At 43.0% G+C, this 22,947-nt stretch overlaps 1 protein-coding gene across 2 annotated transcripts in view; it reads left to right on the plus strand.

The window, feature by feature from the left end:
* Positions 1 to 22,947, plus strand: part of NHS (NHS actin remodeling regulator) — a 334,142-nt gene that overhangs the window by 111,090 nt on the left and 200,105 nt on the right. The gene's annotated exons all lie outside the window — the stretch shown is intronic.

The following is a 22,947-nucleotide window of genomic DNA, read 5'->3' on the forward strand; positions in this document are numbered from 1 at the left end:
CAAGTGTCTGCTTTGGCCCTGGTTGTTATGAGTCCTGATGGTCATGTCCACTTCTTTTAGTTGGAACCATGGACGGACAAACTCATGTCAGTTCAGCTTAGGGGTAGTTGGAGAGTTCAAGGCAATTCTTACTTTTAAATTCACTTTTCTCTATTCTAAAATCTTGAGGGATTCTAAACAAGTGGACCATGCAGGGAGGCAGAACTCAAGCTTTTTAATGATTACAGGGAATAGTGACAGCCAAGGTGTATGTTCCTCACTGCCTGTCCCCCCCACAACACTCCCCAGCCTTGTCTCACACATCCATTACATGATACGCTGTGTTTACCTGGGGCTTGTTCCAACATAGCTCAGCAATCCTCCTTCTATCTCGGCTTGGCTGTGTATTTACATGGTAAACATTTCTATGAAAGAAAGGGAAATATTCACTTTAAAATATCTTATAAAAATTGCCCTTTAGAGATGAGTGGATAGGAAAGAACAAACATTTCATATTTATAAAATGAATCATTTTATAAAAACGTTACCCATAGACTGAAAACTTAATAATAATGATATTGCTGATAGTACAATAATACTTGCTTAGGTTTGTTTAACATTTCATAGATATATAGGCCCTTTGTGTACATTATTTCATCTAAGCTTCTCAGCAATCCAGTAAAGTAGACACTGTTAGTTCCATTTTAAAAACAAGAAAACTGAGGCTTAGAAAGCTTATATAAATGCCCAGTGTTATTCCTCTAGGCAGTGTTAGCCTGGGTCTTCTGACTCAACACCAAATGCCTGTTGGCTTATCAGCCAAGAGTGACATATAAGCCAGTTATAAACCCAGTGGTACACAGCTGCCTCACAGTGCCTGTACCATTCAGCATTTAACCAGGAAAATGGAAGCACTCTAGGTATTTCACACACAGAGAATTTAATACAGGGAGTTGGTCACACTGGCCCTGGAAGAGCTGAGAAGCCAAACAGAGAATGGCGAGGTAAGCCAGAGTTTAGCAATGGCAGGAAGCAGCTACCATTCTTAAGCTGAAGGGATGGAGGGAAGGAGCAACACTGCTAGAACCCAAGGGCTGGAGGCCCCTTCCAGAGGCTGGAACAATGGTAAGCCAGCATCGTGGGAGTTGGAACCCCAGAGGAGACATGGCCATGGGCTAAGAGTGAAGGGAAATATCCTAATTCTTCCCTCTGCTAGCCCTCCAATCTCCTCTCATTGCCTCCCATTGGCTGAGCCTAGCTGGAAGCCAGTGGACCTGGAAGATGCAGCCTTTGAGGGTGAGCCCTCCCTGAGATGCAGAGCAGGGGGAGTTGAGGAATGAATCTGGGGGCAACAGGCACAGGTCCAGAGTGGGTATGCTCCCAGAACTCGGTTCGTGCCCTCAAGTCTTCCTCCTCCAAAGATCCCTCATTCTCCCTGGTTCCTTAATAACACTCCCCTCCCACTTGCCTCCCTCCCTCTCCAACAGGTTTGGCAGCAATCTCTTTTTGACCACTTTTCAGAACACAAAAAAGGAGTTGCTCAGGGGTTTGCAAAGGTGAGAGAAAGTGATTTAGATTGGTCTAGTTATGCATTTGAGGCCCAGACAGAAACTTCTGTTGCTTTTGGGACACAGAGACCAAAGCTCCAGTGACCCAACAAAGGACTGCATCAATGACTATCTTGGCAAGCAAATGTCAAAAAGAACGCTGCCAAGTGCCCCGCCAGGAAAACTGGTTTGGCAACAAACTGATAGACCCAAAGGACTGGCATACATCACCCATTCTTCTGGATACTACTTAATCAGCCTGATTAAAATACTCATTTCAACCTTTGTAGTTTTGCGAAACCCTCTCCCGATTGGCTGGATTTTGCCGGATTGCTGTCTCCCTGTGTTCACCGCCCTCCCTCCACTCCCAGGGTTCTGTTTTCCATATATATTTCTCTCTTAAAGGGAAGTTTGTTTGCAGAACTTTTTTCCTTTCGTTCCATAACCTTCCGTGTAGATAATTGGAGACATCTGACGCCCTTAAACCAAAATGGGAAAACCCTGGCATAAGAAAAATCATTTCTGTGGTTCATAGCACAGTTTTGGGAACTCTTACCAATGAAAAGGGAGACTCATGGTCATTTGGGATCGTGATTGGGAAGAGATAAAAGGGAAACCCTACACCTCATTCAGGGCCTGGCACACAATAGGTTCTCAAAAAAGAAATGCTCGCTGAATGGATGGGAACATAGAAAAGATACAGTACTCTGTTCATTTCCTTTGACAGGTGTCTTTTTGTTTTAAGTACACATAGCAGCATTGGATAGCAGGCAACTAATGTCTTGGAGTTTTTCTGAGGACTTAATAAGGCCTAAATAATAAAATATCTTCAAGGTTTTGTTTGGTTTCAGTTCTTTTAAGGAGTCACTACCTCTGCTCTCTGTACTGTTAAGTTTATGATGAATTTGGGGCTTATGCACATGTTGACTCATCAGCTTGATCACTTTTATGTTCTGTAGCTTTAAATATTTCTTATGCAGACTTTCAAATGGAGAATAACATAATAGCCATGTACCCACCATCCAATTCTATCAAAGCTAACATCTCTCCCATGCTTGCTTTATATTTGTTTAAAGAAAAAAATGTTACAATTATAATCGAAAGCCCCTATGTTCCCTGTCTAATCTGATTACCTCCTCCCTCCCCAATGATAACTATTATCCTCATTATTGTGTTTATCAGTCCTTGCCTGGATGTATTTTAATATTATTACTACAAATGTATATATTCAAAAACAGTATTCACATGTTTTAAACGTTGCATAAATCATATAATATTGTATGTGTCAGTCTGTAACTTGCTTTATAAAGACCTAAACATATTGATTCACACCGCTCTACTGTATTCATCTTTCACTGTGCTGAGGAATGCTATTAAAGGAGTAAGTGCAATTTATTTATGCACTCTCCTATTGATGGGTATTTAGGTTACTTCCAATTTCTTGCTCCTGCAAACAATACTGCCACAAACAATTATGTCAAATGTCCCTACGGCACATGGTGGAAAAGGTCTCTGGGCAGTGGATCTCAACCTTTTCTACACATCAGAATTAACTAGCAAGATTTTAAAAGTCCCAGCACCAGGCTGCACCCAGCCCAGTTAAATCCGAGTCACTGGGGCTGGGGGGGGGGTGCGGGGGGAGGTGGGAACTAGGCATCTATATATTTTTTAAAGCTCCCCAAGATAAGTCCAATGTGCAGCCAGCATTGACAACCATTGCTTTAGGATATAGAGCTAGAAATGGAATTTCCAGGTCCAAGGGTTTTTTCCTCTTCAGCTTTTTAGATATTGGGAAATTATTCTCCCAAGTGGCTGTTCCAGTGGAAATGCCACTAGCAGAGTATGAGATCTCTTGTTCCCGTGGTATCATCTCCTCCCCTAAACTTTATTGATCTTGTCCTGGCGGGGATCTCAAAGGAGGCAAAGAGCTATCCCTTTGATGGCCTCCCACGCCTGCTTCCACCTGATTCATCCCCTGATAAAATCTTGCCTCACCCTAAGGTTGCAGAGTAGGAACTGTTCTCACAAAGTATAACTCAAAGCTTGGGGCACCTAATACCACATTATTTTGCAATTTAAGGTGTTACAGTCAAGAGGTTCCTGCCATCCATTCTACTTGGTCTAAAAGTCTAACAGTCTTTTCATGGCATGGTTTGGTGCTCATCTGTGATGTCTAATTTTGGGGGTACCAAATGACAAAGACACAGGCCATATTGCTATAGTGTTGCTTAGCCACAGATCCAATGTGATAGTCCCCTGAGCAGCTGGAGAAACAAGATGTTCAGCCAAGCCCAGACTTCCATGGTGGTTAGTTCAGAGTAATTGTGGAGGAACATCAAAGAGATCCTAGGCTTGACCTTACTCAAACCACAGCAGTGTAGAAATATCTTTTAGCCCTAGTGTTCTCTCTCTTTGGACATTCTGGACAGTTAAGTGAGGCTTTCTAACCTGCTCCCACACTGAAAGCTCAAATTAAACTTCCTCTCCCTGTGTTTGTGTAGATTTAGAAAATTTAACAGGTGAAAATTGGTGAGGCTATAATTGTTTTCCACTTTGAACTTAGCAACTTTAACCCTAATACATACAGTAAACCTGTCTTCTAGAATGCAAATGAAGACCCCAAAATAATTCAAACATGTACAGTGCTATTCCAATGAAAAATTGGGCAAGTCTACATAGCTACCTGGCCAGGAGTTCCAGGAGCCTGGCTGTGTGGTCCAAATCTGTCCTAGCAGTCTCTGGTGGCATTCTCTATAGCAGTGGCCCTCTCTGGCTTAAATATCAATAGAGACAATTCTGGGTCCCATGGCTGGCTAGGATATTTCAGGAATTTCATGGTGAGTTGGCCCCTCTTTCATTGGCCTATCTGGGGAGACTGGGCCAGAAGAATACTGGGAACTCAGAGGACTAGCTCTCATCCTCTTCCTTGTGTCACTTGCTGAGACATGGTTGCCTGCCATTTCCCAGTCTAGCCTCACCTTCCCCTCCACATTCCTTCCATCCCCCTTCCCCCAAATGAGGACTTCATCTTTGCCCTATTTGAAGCACAACTCACCAGTTGCATTACATCCAGAATCTTTTTATCATGGGGTGCCTTATCGCAGGGTTTTACTCTACTGTTTATCTTTGCTTCCAACTTTGTGTCTTGGGTTGGGATCCCTAGAGGCAGAGCCTGAGACAGGGATTCTAGTGCATGGGATTCCTTGGGAGAGCACTCTCAGGAGAAACTTGTAAGGGTGTGAAGGAAGCAGAATGGGAAAGGGGATGTGGCTGAGCTACAATGGGGCCTCAGAGCCTAGCTTTGCTCTGATCTACAGTGAGGGCTTTTGTGTGCTATATCAGTCAGTCAATTGCTGGGAGCTGCCTGTGGGAAGGGAGTGGGCCTAATCTCCCGGGCAAAGTGGCTCTCATCAGCCAAGGGCAACTCTCCTGAGAAGGGGGCAATTGTGAGCCACTAGCAGCCACCACTCATAGCAGCTAGAGGATGGGTGCACAGGCCCAGTAAAGGGGATCTAGGTGGGGCACCACTGTCCCTCTGGGTACCCTCTGGGATACCCAGTGCACTGGCAACAGACAATAACACTCTCAGCTCTCACATGCTGCCATGTGGGGCTCTGAAAGGGAATGGGCTTCATGTAGGTAGGCAAATAATGAGCACAATTTTCATGGATATAGAGTGCTATGAAAGAACTATGTTTAATAATGCATCTTTGTTTTGGCTGCAGGTCTGAGTATATCTTTGCTGTTTTAATCTTAATCCTGGAATTGAGTCTGAGACTTTCAGTGTGCCTGGAAGCCATTTTGACTGTATGTTGAGAAGCGTTCTAAGGCACATGTGTGAACTGATAACCAGGATAAGTGGCATGATGAAATTAATCCCCAAGTAGATGGGAAAGGAAGGCCAGTGCCTTTCCCAGTCTGGGCTCCCAGAGATGATTCACAAGCTGGGGCTTTGAGGCATGGAAAGCAAACAGCAGAACCAGGAGCCTTGGATACAATTGCTTCCTTAAGCCATAAACCTGGGGAACCCAGATGACTGAAGTGAATGTTTGCTAGGCTGAGGTCAGGTTTTATTTTGCTGAGAGCCTTCCTTGATTCTGATTGTGTCTTATCGCTTGTTTGTCATCTGGAGGTTGTGCAGGGGGAGGAAAGGATTCATAGAAATGCCCCGGCTGTGATCCCATTGTTGCCTGTTGTAATGTCTAGCCACGTTTCCTCCTGGGTGTCTGATTAGAACTTCCACTCTGAAGAAGCAGCACTAGAAACAACTAGCTAAGACTGCAGTTCCCTTTCTATGGGAGGCTGAGGAAAGGAGTCTGTGAGCTTTACATGCGACTCAATGAGGAATTTATGTCTCTGCAGATATCTTCAGCTCCTCCTTCAGGAGAGAATGACAAGGATTTGAAGCAGTATGGAATAGGGACAAGTGTGTGGGGACTGGGGTTGAGTCTTGGTTCTACCACTTGTCAGCTGTGGGAGCTTCCTTAGCCAAGGCCCTTAACTGCTCCAAGACTCTGTTGTTCTGCCTGAAAGTGGGGAAAATAATCCCTGTCTTAAAGGGTGGTTTGGAGGATTAAATGAGATCGTGTTGTATAAATTGCCTGTCGTGTTGTAAAGACTCAATAAGTAGCAGCTATTCTGCCTTCCTAAGAAAGTTCGGCTGCATTCCTGGTTTATGGGAGTGTAGACATAGACCAGAGCTAATAGCTCTTCTTGGGGAGACCAAGAAAGGTATTAGGATATTTTGAGGGACTTACTCTCCTGAGACCCCAGGCAAGGTGGGAAAAAGGAAGGTCGTAGGCATCCATTAAGATGCATGGGCAGGGTGACCATATGTCTCAAATATTCCAGAAGAGTTACAATTTCACATCATCCATCTTGGTGGGCAACCAAGTATACAGATTTGGGGTTCATAAAATACAATCACTATTCTTGTGGGAAAATGCAGCTGAATCTAGGCCGACCTGCTTGGGAATATTAGGAGTCTTTGGAGCACCTTCAAAGAAAGCAGTTTCCTCGTGGGATTACTTTTGGTGTTTATAACTCTACTTTAAACAGTTTTGTGGAGGGTTCGTTTAACTCAGTTAATTCTCTTTTTAAAAATCTACCTCAATGTTTGACATCATAGGCCAACCTTTTAAATACCACTTTAAGTTGATGGCCATGTCAGCTTGGAAAAAGACAGAACCCATTTGTCTCCTCTGGTTCCTTCCATCTTTTTCTATCTGCACTGGTTAACCTCCCATTCTCTTCACCAAATATTTGGAAATGTCTTTCCAAAGCTCAGGAGGGGCCAGTTTCCCAAGGAGGGTCAGGTGAACAAGGTCTCATGGGCAGTTTGTCATCCCTGCACAGCTTTACTCTCTGTGATTGGGGAGGGAGAGCAGAGGGCTGGACAGGTGGACACTCTCTCTTGCTTCCTCTCCTTTCTGTCCCTTCTCTGTCTGGAGCCTTCTCCATGCTCCAGTTAGCAAATCCGCATTTCAGCGTTCAGGCTGAAATGCAAGTGCCAGCACAAGGCAGCTAGTGCCATTTGATTTAAGAACAGCCTGCATTTCAAGAGGCAGAGCTTTCTACTCTTTGCAACACACCTGCTTGAAAACAAATTAAAGAAGAGGGAGGGACCTCATTGCACTTTTATATCCCTTTATCCACTTTGCTGCCAGAAACACCATTTTCCTTTGAGTTCCAATATATCCCACTTTCGACTCTTACCTCTCTTGTCCCTTGTGCATTCTGAGTCTATAGTCCCCACCCAGCTAGCCCCCAATGCTGACTGTGAACATCTTAAAAAATGACCTAATCTTTCTAGAACCTTAAGGCTGGCAAGAAAAAAATTCAACGTATCCCTTGCCTTCTTTGCCCATATATTTTTTAAATTACACACTCTGTGTTTCCAGAGGGAGAAGAGTTATTTGAATTCTTGAGATTTGCTCTAGCAACAGTGGGCCTATTAACTTCTCATTAACGTTGACTTTTTGAAGATGGGCAAACCGTTATCCTTTTGGTTTCACTTTTTAAAATTATTATTTTATTAGAGTAGAAGTGTTGTGTAAGAATGGTAATGTTGGAGTGAGAATCCCTCAGTTTAGGACCCGAGGCCCCGGTAACTTTATTTTGCTTAAAGAAACACTTATCTAGTACTTAATATGTACCAGGTACTGGCCTGTGTGCTTTATAAATACCAGCCCATTTAATCCTTATCACAGTCCCATGTGGTAGAGGCTACCATTATCTTCATGTTTCAGATGAGGAAATGGAGGCTCAGAGAGGTGGTGTAACTTGCCTGCGTTCCTGCAGAATGCTGGGGTTCGAACCAGGCATTCTACCTCCAGAGTCCCAGCTCTGAACCGCTAGCTCCATTCCCTCTCTGTTTAGGATTATCCAGGGCTCCGCTGCCTTATTTATACAGTGAAGGGGATGAACTGCATTATTTCTAATTCTATTCTAGAACTAATATGATGGAGGATAGTGATAGCTTCAGGGGCTTCTTTATACACCTGCCTTTTATAATTTTTGCCCTAATCCATATGCTGAAATAGTTCTTTTGAGTACAGTATTCTGTGGCGGAGTTTCTACTTCTCATACCCATCCTCTGATCTCAACGTTGAGGAGGAGAAACAAGCCTTGAGTGAATTGGCTTCCCAAAGCCCATTCTGAGGTGCACCAATCCAGCATCATGCTTAAAAGAGAAGGTTCCCAGGCAGGAATTTGGGGGAGCACTGCATCCCATGCCCCACCCTCTTGGAATTCACAGTGCACATGAATTTGTTAAAGGAACCTGGATGTTCTACGGTTGAGAAACCTATTCAGCTTTGATTATTCAAGTGTTTACCATCCTTGTTTTACTGTAGCTCCACTCTTGGGGTAGCCTCCCTAGAGCCGGGCTTCTGGCAGACACTAAGGACACATTGGCTTACGCGTTCTTTGTAAGTGGTGTCTACAGCTTTGAATTTGCAAGGATTTGAAAGTTTAACTCTTTTGTGCTGGTACCATCCGTGTATATATAGCTGGATAAATATTAAGAACAACAGAAGTCTTTTGTAAAAAGATTACGTATCTGCTACCTCTTGGATTCTCAGCTAATAAGACATGTATGCTTCACCCTCAGCAATCCTTACGTGAAAATATTCACTCAAATACAAACTGTACATGTAAAGATGTGAAATTGACCCACGTGGCGACTCTCCCTTCACCGCCCCATGCCAGCTTGAGGACATGGTTATGTGTTGGCTTCTCCTCACCTTCTTCTTACATCATATCTTCTCCTCACTTATTCTTGGGCTCTTTCCATATTTATTTTCCTTGGCTTTCCACTCCTATGTTTCTCTGTCTCATCTACCTTTCATGATTCCTGAAGACAAGGATGTCCAGGGAGAGAGAGGACTGACAGCCGGCAGAGGAATGTCTCCTAAACACTGAGCCTGGGCCCCCTCACACAGCATCACAGTGTTTCCATTTTCTGATTTCTGTATTATTTTTACAACGCCCACTTGCAAAAAGGGCTTCTTTACTCCATTTGCTTGGTTTTTTTTATACTGTGTAATTTGAAATTAAAAAATAAAATATATGCACAGGATTAAAAATAAAACTTCCAGCTGTAAAAAAGGGAATGAAATAAAATGTAGCGTGAAAGCCTATCCCTCCCCTGAGATCTAGTTCTTCTCTCCAAAGATAAACATCGATGATAAACATCGTTCATGTGTATCATTCCGGAAGGTTTTATTCAATTACCTATGTGTGTGTTTGCATGAATATCTCTCTATCAGTCTATCTCATACTACACACAATATTCGTTCTCTTGCTTTTTAGTGAACTTAATAGCAAACATTAGAAATCTTTCTAGTTCCAAATGAGCTACTTGTTCTTTTCGTCAGATGCATGGTATTTAAAACTCTACAATTTATTGAACCAGCACCCACTGAGACATAGGATTTTCCATTTTCTGCTATCAACATTGTTGCATTTAATAGTCTTTCACTTATAACTTGGCTTACTTTTGCATGTATATCTGGGAATTGCCAGTTCAAGGGGTAGTTTGTCTTCTAGCTGGAGGGAGACTGCCAAATTGCCTCTGATTAGGTTGCACTATTCACGCTTCCTCCCCTGTGTATGAGAGAGCCTTCTTTCTTCCAGACTGCAACACCTCTGGGTATTACCAAGCCTTTAACCTTTGCTCATCTGAAATAGGCAATACAAGGTATATTTACTGATTGAAAATAACTATCATTTTCATTGTGATTCCCTTTATAGAACACCTTAGATTACATTCTCTCATTTAATTTGCATAATGAATACTGATGTTGGGATTAGTGTTATTTTCCATATGAGGAAGCTGAAGCTCAGAGAGGGAAAGTGACGTATGCCAGCCAAGCAGTGAGGGAACAGAGAATCAAAATCAGGTTTCCTAACTCAAGATTTAATTGGTTTTCCCCAAATTACATTGCCTCTCCAGCAGGGAGGAGGGTGGAAATATTGCGTGGATGTGTGTGCATAATATGGTGCCGAGAACTGAGGAGGGAAGATGACTGAATATAGGATCTTTCTCTTCTTTTTCTCCCAACTATTCCCCTTTGATACCCTGAAAAATTCACATTTGAGCCTCAGGTGCTTCCCTCTGCGTTATCGGATTTAATTCTCCCACCCAGTCTTGTTATTCCTCATCTGACTCGCAGCCAAATCATCACTTTGAGGATCCCACTGAAATAGAGCCAGAGAATATGGAATTAAGAGGCCATCTATGAAATTTAAGTTAGAACCATGTAAGAACTTTGTCACCTCACATCTTCAAAGCACCCAGGCCTAGAAGCAGCATAAACAGGTTGCCTCTCCCATCTCTTATTCTCACAAACATATTCACCAGAAAGATTGGAATATTACACACACTGAGTATTAAAGTCAAGTGCCCTTGGGCTGATAGCACTGGAGAAACTTCGGGGACCTTTTAATCTCTGCTGTCCTCTCCTTGAGACTGTTGGTAATTCCTTGAGAGTGAGGGGAGCTGCAAGAAATTCTGTCTCGCTAATTCTCGACAAGATGGTGGATTGACACCTGGCATCCAGTCTCAACTCCTTCTACCAGACCTTCCCATACTGTGCTAGGGAGGCTGGGAAGCTAGAAACTACATTTCATAGGCTCCCTTGCAGCTAGGTCCTTGTTGGAAAGTAGATTTTGTCAAGTAGATGTAGCTGTGCCTCTTTGAATCTGCTGGGGGTTTTTTCAGGTACACTGGTTTCTGGGGAATAAATCTGTGATATGTCTTTTCCCGGACACATGTAAGGCTGGGGAAAAACACCAGTTGTATTAGATGACCAATCTTATGTGATGGAGTGTATTTTGAAGTGCCTGCTTTTAAGATTCCTTATTATCTTGTATAGCTGGGTTTTTTCAGTGTGTATCTGGGTTTTTACAATCCCAATGGCCAGTCTTATTAGGATTTTTGCTAAAACAAACAATCACAAAATAACCAACAAAAAAAACGGGACAAAAAACTCTACCCTAACATTTGTAAAAGGTGACATCTTCAGATGCTATATTTCATGTGCTTCATAAATGGATACTTAACTCCTGGGTCATGAACAATCATGAAATGAGTGAAGAGATGTTTTTATTGCTGTTTTGACATCTGGGGTATTTATGTGATGACATCTTTTCTATTGTGACTTGTACGCTCCTGTGAACCTCTCTGTCACACCTTTCCCGGCCTTCACTTGTGCTGGATTTTTGCTTTGAGCTGGAAAAACACAAATACCTAAGACCATACCTCACCATACTGTAATGAAGATCAAAGTGAAAAATGAAGAATGGCAAGACATCCCAGGTGTGTCTTTAAATCTCCAGAAAATTTTGCCTCTAGGGATCCTCTGTGCTTCTTGCCAGAAAGGGTTTTCCCTTTCAGAATGTAAAACACAGTTGCTGCTTCTTCCGTGGTAAATGGGGAGTTTTCGTAAAGATCTGGTCTGCTCTCACTGTGGTTTACGTTGGGTGTCTGGTCACTCTTCCTATTGGCACTTGCCCAAAACAGACAAAACTGCTAGAGAGCTTGTGGGTTCATTATGTGAGGGAAAGGGGTGTGTTCATCTGTTTTTAGAGCACAAGTTACATTAGCCTTTTTTATTAGGAGCCAAGGTCAACATTCACTCAGAATCTAGTTCCTCTCTCACAGTGCGGCTTTGCTAAGTATTTCACTCTTTCTCTGAAAGATGGGGGCAAGAGTGGTAAAAGTCAGCATTTATCAAATGTGTACTCTGTGCCAGGCAGAGGTGTTTTACACATACTATAATATAGTATGTATAATATAAAAAATGTATGTTTTACACATACATTTAATCCTCATAGTAAGCCTGAGGTTGGTTTTATCATTATTTTTTGGAATTCTATTTTTTTAATTGAGGTGAAATTTACATAACATAAAACTAACCATTTTAAAGTAAACGATTCAGTGGCATTTAGTACATTCACAATGTTGTGCAACCAGTGCCTCTATCTAGTTCCAAAACATTTTCATCACCCCAAAAGGAAACCCCATACCTATTAAGCAGTTACTCCCCACTACCCCCTCTCCCAGCCCTGGCAACCACCAGTCTGCTTTCTGTTTGTATGGATTTGCCTATTCTGGACATTTCATACAATTGGAATCAGCCAATATTTGTCCTTTTGTGTCTGGCTTCTTTCACTTAGCATAGTGTTTTTAGGGTACATCCACATTATAGCATGTATCAGGACTTCATTTGTTTTTATGGCAGAATAATATTCCATTGTGTGCATAGACCATATTGTGTTTATCTGTTCACTCACTGATGTACCTTTGAGCTCTTTCTGCCTTTTGGCCACTATGAATAGTACTGTGCGAACATGCGTGTACATGTATTTGTTTGAATACCAGTTTTCATTTCTTTTGAGTATATATGAGGTTGCTATTATTTTTATCAGTATTTTACATGGAAACTTATATGCAGAGAGGTTAAGTATGCTAATGAGGGCTGGAGATAGGATTTAAGCCCAGAGCCTTCATGGAACCACCATGTCATGCTGCTTTCTGTACTTGCACTCCAGTGCCATCCCTAGAACCCTTCCTAGGGAGCTAACTTCCAGCAAAGTCTCTTTAGCGCTGACAGTGAAAGTCCAGCGGCCATGGATGGAGTTCAGGTGGAATCCCTTCAAAGCACCTGCTGCTCTCCAGCAAATAGGATTGTCGGGAGGCATCTTTCTCTATTCTTTTTTTTTTTTTTTTGAGGAAGATTAGCCCTGAGCTAACTGCTGCCAATCTTCCTCTTTTTTGCTGAGGAAGACTGGCCCTGAGCTAACATCCGTGCCCGTCTTCCTCTACTTTATATGTGGGAAGCCTACCACAGCATGGTGTGCCAATCGGCACCATGTCCGCACCCAGGATCCAAACTGGTGAACCCTGGGCCGCTGAAGCGGAGCGTGCACACTTAAACGCTGCACCACCGGGCCGGCCCCTCTTTCTCTATTCTAGAACTTGAGGTAAAAGTTATAACTAATTTAAATCTATATGGCATATTAATTTTACAAAATATTCTTATGTACAGTTTTCATTTGGTCCTTATAGCAACCATCTGATGTAGGAAGGCCCAGCTTTATAACTTGCATCTCCATTTTACTAATGAAGAAACTGGGGCTCAGTGAGGGTAAGGGACTTGCTCAGAGTCACACAGCTTAAACCTAGGTGATCCTGGGCTTATGCTGGGTCTTCTTGTATAAGCTGTCCGCTGTGCCATGCTGCCTTTCCAGTCAGCAATCAGAAGTAGTTAGAAAAGTTATTTGTTAATCGGCACCTTAGTATCTGGAATAAACATCATAAAAGCTCTCAAATCTGAAAGATGCACCCCCATAGCCCAGAGATCTACCTCAAAGTTTGTTTCTGGCAGCTGTCCACCCTTGGTGACATTACCCTTGACAACAAGTAGGTACTGTTATTTTTTCTCTTTTTAAATACCTCTCCCTATCTTCCCATTTTCTTGGGTCATATGAGCCATCTCCCTTTTTCAGATGAGGACCTGGAAATGACAGACATCAGGTGGGAAGTAAGAGCTGGATTCAGAATTCTGAGTGCCTTTCTAGAACTTCCCAAACTGCTTTGCCTTCCCTTGAGGGCCAATCCCACCACATTTCACTCTGAATACTGGACATGGGCTTTTACACGGCCTCCTGGTCTGTGTCATTCCTCGTCGGGGGTTACTGGTGTGTAGATACCCACCTCCTCCTTTCCTGTTGGCATATTTGTTCAGAAGATGTCACATGGAGATAGGTTCAGTGTGACGAACTGCCATTAATGAGCAATGAGGAAAGCATTGCTTTCCAAGACGCCTGATACAAACACATATCCAAGGTTATCACTGTTTCTATAGCAGCGGCTGAGGTGGTACTTAAGTAGCGAGATTATAAATTGAGTGGTGAAGCTGTTTAGATTTTCCCAAAGGAGCCTGAGTGGCTGGTCTCTCCATCTCCCCTTAGCCACCAGGGACAATTCTGTCCTTCTGATTCATACATTGTTGCATGTAAAAATAAACTCCAGCCTCATTACTCTGACATTTTATTTCTGGACTTTTTTGATGCAGCCATAAGGCTTTGATGGCCAATTCAAGCGATGACATAGGTTTATTTACTTATCAATTCTAGAGCAACATTCTCCATCAAGTTATTTCATTCTGTTTCATAGATGAAGGGTTTGTTTGGTTGATCAGGTTCAGAATGAGCCATGTTTTGAGTTAAGAAAAAATAAGGAATTGAAGCTGGTTCACAAGAGATTGACCCTGGTTCTTAGATGGGCCGGTTGTCTGCAGAATTCTAGTTCTGTGCTTGACCGCAAGTAGTGAGGTGGGATTGCCTTGGCCTTAAGCTCTGGAAGATTAAATGTACAGCAATTTCCTGAAGCCGAGTTATCTCTAGGATAAGAGAAGCTATTCTGGGGCCTTAAGTGACCTTGCTTGTGGGTGGGCAGGATGTGACCTTGGATGGGAGGCCCGAATGCCTGGCCCCTCGCTCTCCATAAGCCACTTACTGCCATTAAAGATTAAAGGAAGAGACAAATGACCATAGCTGGCCTGCCACCTCTTTGTCTTCTGCGAGTGGGTGCAGTTGTGGAGTAGAGGGGCTGAGTACCACCTTAGGCCTCTGCCACAGTGATTTCTGGTCACTCTCCTGCCCCTGGGGCACAGTATGGGAACTTCTCCTGTGGCTAGTCAGAATCTGGCAGAACTAGTGGATTGTTTGTTTGGCAGTTTCTCAGGCCTGCCGGATGAGACAGTCACCTTTGGAGGGTGGCAGTGAGGGGGAGGGGGTGTTGTTCACCATAAAGAAGCTTCCCAGGCTCTTCTTCTGGAGAATTTGATTCCATTGCTGTGGGGTGGGTCCCAGAAACCTGTATTTTAACAAGTCTCAGATGATTCCTAGTACTGGGCATCCTTGGAAAATGCTGGTTTATAGTAAAAGGCTCTGAAATGTGCAATCCCACACTCTTGTCTTCCTTTCTTCTGCAATGTTTTTCCCTTTTTTTTGCCTTCATGGCAGATGCTCACAGGGAGATGACTCATATCCCTTATGTCTTTCTATTTCACTGTGCTCCAGGGGGATTTCCATCTGTCAATAACTGCACCTTCTTGCCTTCCTGAGGGCTCAGCAGGCTGGAATTAACACCCCCAGGAGCAGCCCTCAATCGGAGCCAGAGAGGAGTTGGTGTATAAATACCCCAGCTCCCTCGCCTCTCAGGTGGGATAAATCTGAGCCATGTCTTGCACTATTTCCCAGAATTTCCCAGTGGTATTGAACTCCGGTTACCTACAGTAGTTACATGCATGACAGTGCACTCCTTATAGGCTGCCTGTCCTTCCTGTCTCACTACCTTGTTTCCTTACCAGTGTTCTGTTGCCTCTCAAGTAAACTACGGTCAGTTCTGCTGTAATATGACATAAGTTCCTAGAGTATCACTGTGCTATGCAAAATGATGCAATAAAAGCCACAGGGATTATGGGATAAATGAGATTAGGGGCACAACACTTAAAAACTTAGACCACATAAAAAATAAGATGGGAACCTAATAAAATGGTAGCATAGTTTTACGTGTTATAAGGTTAAGAAACGCTTAAATACAACAATAGCTATGGCACACTACCTGGAAAAAACCCTGAAGGTGGTTTGCAGAAGTGAGCATCAGAAGAGTTATAACTTGTGGGTTATTGTGAAGGGGTGATAGGGGGGTTATGAGAAACAAGCCGGACAGTTGTAACACCAGATGTGGATGGTTTGGGCTCCTAAACCCCAGGGGACATTGTCCCCAGGGGACATTTAGCAAGGCCTAAGGTGAACTGAGGTACCTAGTAGATGTTTGAGGTGTGTCCATGTGTGTGCATTTTGTAAATATGGCTCCATTCAGCTGGGTGCACTTTTCTGCATTCACCTACTGTTTCTTGCAGACAAAATTGTGCATAAGTAAATGCGAAATTCACATGATGCTCAAATCGCTAATATATCAATCACGTTGGGATTTGCATTTTCAAGACAAGAACTGACTTGCACTTGCACAGGCTTCCTTGTTGCAGGGCTTGTTTATAAACCTAAAGTAAGATACCTATTAATAGCAGCTTTATGGTGGTTTTATTTTTTATTGGATCTATCTTGTATTGAACAAAGCTGATATGTAAAACACAAGCCCCTTCACACCCAGACGAGTTCAACAGAGACGGCGGCTGGATGTAAGAAGTGGCATCTCCAAGCAAAAATGTCCCCCACGGGGCGGCCCAGTGGCGCAGCGGTTAAGTGCGCACATTCCGCTTCAGTGGCCTGGGGTTCGCTGGTTCAGATTCTGGGTGCAGACACAGCACTGCTTGTCAAGCCATGCTGTGGTAGGCGTCCCACATAGAAAGTAGAGGAAGATGGGCACGGATATTAGCTCAGGGCCAGTCTTCCTCAGCAAAAAGAGGAGGATTGGTGGCAGATGTTAGCTCAGGGCTAATCTTCCTCAAAAAAAAAAAAAAAAAAGTCTCCCGCAGGAGGCTCTGCACCCTAAGCCACACGGTCTCGCCCACTGGTTATTTTGTAACTCACTAGGGTACTGTGACCATGTTTTATAAGTCCTGAAAATCTTGGTTGCTTTTGCAGTTTCTTAGAACTGATTTAAACCTGAAATCAAATGTCAGATTATTATGAGCTGGAACAGAATTCTGCAAATGCTCAGCTCCTTCCTTTACTGGGGGGGAAAAAAATTAACATAGAACCTTAGTCAATATATTATTCACCTGCATTCAGTGCTTCCCAGGAGGTAAAATTATGGCTTGAGCTCAGCCCATTCTTAATTTCCCATGGTAGATTACAAATGGGCACTTTTCTATTCTACAACTTCTTTAATCTCAATACCCGATTTCTCCCATGTGTAGCTCTGCACAATCAAGCAATTTATATTCCACATGGCTCATTTGATTAACTGGCTCTGCTTCGGTTTCAAGTTCACACTTTCTGTAGCCTTGATTCTCGACCTGGGTGTGCACCCAGGCTGCAAGATCAATGTTTTTCAGAGTGTGGACTTCAGACCACCCACATCAGAATCCCTAGGGAGCTTGTTACAAGCACAGCTTCTTGGGCTCCACCCTAGACCTCCTGAATCAAAATATCTTGGGACAAGTTACCAGATGATGCTTATGTGCGCTAAGACTTTAAACTGAAAGGTTTAGACCAGTGGGTCTCAACTGGGGCCATTTGTCCCCCCAGGGGACATTTAGCAATGCCTGGAGACATTTTTGGTTGCCCTGACTCAGAGGAGAGTGCTACTGCCATCTAGTAGGTAGAGGCCAGGGATGCTGCTTCACATCCTATAATCAGCACAGCCCCACAACAAAGAATGATCTGACTCCAAACGTCAATAGTGCTGAGACTGAGAAACCCTGGTTTGGCCCCTGAGGGATTGCTCCCGAGTCTGCCGCACTTCTAGGACTGTTTTGTTTGTCATTATTTTCCTTGCTTTCTTCACATCTGGGTGGTTTAGAAGTGACAAAGTGCTCTGGATAAGCAGAAATGTGCATGTTGGGCAGCCTGGCAGCTTCACATAGGTGGAATCAGGGTGGTGGGGTGAGAGCTGACTCTCTTAAAGATGCCTTCTCTGGCATCCATGATTGAACTGTAAATCAGGTCAGCTCAAGTCACCCTACAGATTAAGGGTCCTTGCAGAGTTAGAGCAAATAACACAAATTTGGAGATGCAGAAATGGGCTACTCTGTCAGTGTGTGTAGATTTTTGTGTCAATCATACTCAGTTTTTATTACCTAACTGGTACATACACGATACAGTGAAAGCTAGCCCTATTCATCACCTAGGGCAGTGCCTGGACTGGTACTCCCATGCTTCGTTTTTTATTGACCCTTGCTTACTGGAAGATCTGAAAGTACCCTCTAAATCATCAATGAAGGGTTAGAGTGCTCAGTATCATTTCAACACTGGGAGTACTCCATTGTACCATGAGTTTTTGAAAACTGGTAATTCATGTATAGCGTAAATGGTAATTCAACTTCCAATTCTGAAATTCTAAGAGTCTGTATTATATCCCAAGGAATACGTATGTACATTATAAGCCTATTATTCAATGATAAGGTTTGTCAGATAATGTACAAAGAAGGATGTTTTGAGTGCTAATTAGTGGTATTTTACAAGTTCATGTATATTACTAAGATGTTTTGTGTATGCTCTATCTTAAATGTGGAACCTCTTTCATCTGTAGCCTATTAAAGTCTGGAAAACCCTTTGGAATCTTTTAAAATTATTGAAATATCAACATGGTTTGGATAATGATAATACCTAACATCTATTGAGCACTCACGCCTGCCAGGTGCTGTTCTAAGCATTGTACATTTATTTTGCTCGTTTAATCTTCACAACTCTATGGGGTAGAAGTATGATTATTACCATTTTACAGATGATATTAAATACTAGAGACACACAGATGTCCAGGTGGCCAAACTACAACTGGAACCCAGGCAGTATGGGTTCTTGACAAGACTATTATTCTGTCTCAACTTCCTCAAGTGTAGTCAACACTTTGTCATCTCTGACTTGAACCAAATGGAATAAACATTAAAATGAGTGACTTGGTCCAGCACTGTCCAGGAGAAATAGAACACAAGTCACATATGTAATTTTAAATTTTCTAGGAACCAAATTTTTAGAGATGTAAAAAGAAACAGGTGAAATTTATTTTAACCCAACATATCCAAAATATTATAATTTCAACATGCAATTGCTATAAAATATTATTAGTGAGACATTTTACATTTTTCTTTTGTACTAACCCGTTGAAATCCACAGTATATTTTATACTTCCAGCACACCTCAATTCAGACGAGCTGTGTTTCAAGTGTTCAAAAACCACATGTGTCTGGTGACCCATATTGGACAGCGCAGCCTTAGCTTGGTGAGAACCTTTAGGCTCTGAGAACTGAGTCGGAGTGATTTCTGAAAGGCATAAAGATGGTTTTCCAATCCTGCTTAGCTCAAGTCAGAGAGAGACCTTAAATGTTTCTCCATATTTTGACAGAGTTCTGTGGCTACTTCTGTCCAGGGGCAGGCTTCAACAAATGGACCCGAGCATTTATACCCTTCTTTACACACCCAAAAATATTTATATCTAACTTCCAACAAATATTCTTGAAAGGGCATTTAAGTTACAAACATCACACACACACACACACACACACACACACACAGACCATCTTTGTTGTCGATGTACTCATTTCATTGGATTGAGAATTCAATACAGGAAGGGAGAGATGTTTTATTTGTGCCTGTGTGATACCTTCTTTTGTCTGGCTGACGCTTCAACATTCACGTAACTGCCGTCTTGGCCCCAATATGATTTAAATGGAATATATATTTATATAATATACTATATAAAAAATATATATATATTTTAACCAAGAAGTAGGAGTGTATGGATCTAAAGCCTTAAGAGCAAATAATCTTGCTGTGTGGCTAGCTCAAAACTCTCGTAGAGCTCCCATGCTTGTCTAATAATGGCACTAAGCTTCATGAAGGACATCAGCTCGACTCAGAAGAGTAGAGCGTTGTTTTAAAATCTTAAAGAGCAAGCGTGTTTTGTGTATCCTTCTAGTAGAAGATAGCAGTCCTGATTGCTGAATAAAATGCACAGAGGTGCCCTTGAATACTCACACAGGCCAACAGAACACTAGCCATTAGTATTGCCATCTTTCTGTTAATTAAATTCATGGGGGCAAGTGGCTCTCCTGGAAAAACATTCATCATTGAGAAACAACATATTGTAGTTAGAAGATCATGGATGAAACGTTTTAGTCTTGACCTCTGCCATTATCTAGCTATATGACCTCCATCCCTCTGTGCCTTTGGGGTAAGAGAGGAAATGGGATTCGATTTCAATCCAGGATGCACGTTAGAATCACTGGAGAGCGTTTTTAAAAATGCTGATGCCCAGGCCCAATTCTAGACCAATTAAATCAGAATCTCTGGGATTGGGGCTGTTTGTGTTATAAATAAGCCTTCCCTTTTTTGGTGGAAAATTAGAGGATGAGGGAGAGAGATGTGGGGCATGTCGGTGTGTGATTTCAAATACTGTTTGTTCATGATGCACTTGTAAGAGAGAGAGAAAATCTGTTTATTTTAATTTGTTAGTTATGCCCTTTCCTGTCTCAGAAAAGATTTAAGGTGTCAGGGGAGGGGAACTAATATTGGATGTCTCCGTCCCTCCCTCTTGAGAAGAGTTGATTCATAGAGAAGGGAATGCTCTGGTGTGTCTCCTCTGCTCTAGAGCATAGATGAAATCAGAGTATTCTGAGGGTGGTTATTGTATCAGTCAGAATAGGCCTAGAAACAAATGCCCCCAAATCTCATTAGCTTACAACAGCAGAAGTTTATTTCCTGCTCATGAAAAATGTCTGTCATGAGTCAGCTGCAGCCCTGTCCTATATCACCTTCACTCCAAGACTGAGGCTGATAGGATCAGTCTCTGCCTAGAACCTGCTGGTCCGAGTGGTAGATGGGGGAAGAGAAAATGGTGAATCATGTACTTGCTTTTAATGCTTATGCTCAGAAGTAACACAACATTTCTGCTTACACTTAATTGGCCAAAGCAAGTCATGTGACCAAGCCAACTGAGTTCAACAGAGCAGAGATAGGGATATGTCAGCCCTCTGCAGGGATAAGGATGAGAACAAAAACAACCCACCACAGAGGTGAAAGATGCCACAGTAAAGAGCGTCACAAACTCCCATCTACCTAAGGAGTGCCTGAGTGGCCACAATCCGACCTTGGCTCATAGCTGGCATGGCCCACCTCACTTTTCCACCTGGTGGTCTATTGGAGTGCACTCTCACTCTTAACACACCAAACAACAGCCCTTGAGGCATATTATAGCAGTAACTCCTCTCAGGCTAGCTTCTGCTGACCTTTGGCCTTTACAAAATCCTTCCATCTGATGAAAGATGCCTGTTTGCTCTCCACGTGGGTTTTCTGATGAATTAAAGAAAGAGCTAGGCTGGGCGCAGCCCATCCAGCTGTTCTTTATTTTCTGAAGAGGCACTGAAGAGTGGTGGTTGGCAAAGAGTCACCTGGAAAGCTTTCAGAAATACTGATGTCTGGGTCCTACCCCCAGGGAGCCTGGTTGAGTTGGTCTTGGTGACAGCCTGGGCCGGGATGATTCTAGTGCAAACTCTGAGGGCCCCTGGTTCAAAGCACCTGCTTCTGAGCCAGCTGAGACCTGGGTTCAGAACTTGACTTCTCCATTTCTCAACTGTATTGCTTTTGCCCAAGTTTCTTTATTTCTCTGCTGCTTGGTTTTGGTAGACTCTTGTTGTGATGGTTATATGAGAGGTGGATAAAGCAGTAAGCATTCTATTGAGGTCCTAGTAAGTGCTCAATAAGTACAATGGTTTTTGCTATTGTTGTGATTATTATCATGCTGCAGTGTGCTTCCTGTGCTGCACCAATGCCTCCTGGGAAAATCAGCTGTTCGAATAGGTTGGCTGGTAAAGAAATGGTGTGTTGTAAAAGCCACGCTGTGCTATGAAACATGATTGCATTTCACGATGGTCTAGGTTATGGGAATGAAGGCAGCTCTTGGCTTTCCCTGACTTCTCAGGGCCTCAGAGAAGAAAACACCTCGGGGCCTCCTTGGGCCCTCACCACTCATTCTCTGGTTTGCAGTATGGAGGGCTTATTTGGAGGAAGCTTTTATGGTGAAACAAGAAAAGAATGAAAAGCAAAAATTTCGAAATGTCTTTTCATTGCTTCGCTGCTCATTTTACTTTCCCACATGAATGAGCAGGCTGTTTAGAAGGAGGGAGGGCAGTGTTTGGCCTTCCTTCCAGGGCCTTACACAACCAGGAGACTCGGGCCAGCTGGGCTAAGACCAGAGGAGTGCTCACACATGCACACCATCCCCCCAGATGTCCCTGCGTGTGTTTGGGTTTTACTTTGAAATTAAACACGAAGCACGGAGAAGTGCCGGGAAGGGGCTGGGTGGCAAGCAGCTTAAAAGAGCTCCAACCACTTGCTTCTGCTATTAGTCATGTTTCTTTGTGGTTAACGGTCACCCACTAGGACCACCATCCTGGGGGACTTCCCTTAGGGAGGGGGGCAGGTTGTCACCGTGATACCTCCCATCATCCCTGTTCCTTTTAAAATAAGCATGCGGGGCTGCTCAGCTTTCTAATGCTTATTTGGCAAGTTTCTTGCCTCTTAGTCTCTCAATTCCTGAGATAAGACTTTTCCCCCCTGCTTTTGGTTATGGGTTTTTTAATAATTTAATGAGCAAATGTCAAGACTTATATTTCTGTTTCCAGGAACTCTATCCTGATCATTCCTAATTCTTTGCATATGACATACACATCAGAGAGTTAGTTCCCTTTGACATTTGTGAATTTATGGGAAATCTCATCTTTGTAGACATTTAAAACTTGGCTGCACCCATTGAATCCACCCTTGGGAACAATTTTGCAAGGGTCCCTGAAGAATTAGGCTAGATGACCAATAAAATGCCATTTCTGTAAATTCTGATCTCTGTAGGGTTTTGATGAGGAAGGTATTTTTTCTTTTTTGTTTTTTTCTTTCCCACAAACATGGAAATAGGAATGTCTCTGAATGATTAAGATCTAAGAGTGGATAATGAAAGCACAGACAGTGATAGTCTTGCTGTCTGCCAAGAAAGCAAGCTCTGTAGGGATTTGGGGCTGGCTCGGAGGATAGCACGGATTGCTCACATTCTATTTAGACAGAAAGGAGAATTGCTGGACCCAAAACATTTTACCCCTTTTAGGAATTGCTTCTAGGGTTGTGGTCCTCCAGCTGGGCTGGCTGCAGGGCATCATGTTTAAGGTCAAGTTGAGAGGAGTTGTAGGGGAAGAGAGAGAGAGGGTGGATGGCAGGAAATTAGTAATCTGTAAAT

This window comes from Equus przewalskii, chromosome X (assembly GCF_037783145.1).
Source record: "Equus przewalskii isolate Varuska chromosome X, EquPr2, whole genome shotgun sequence".
Lineage (NCBI taxonomy): Eukaryota > Metazoa > Chordata > Mammalia > Perissodactyla > Equidae > Equus > Equus przewalskii.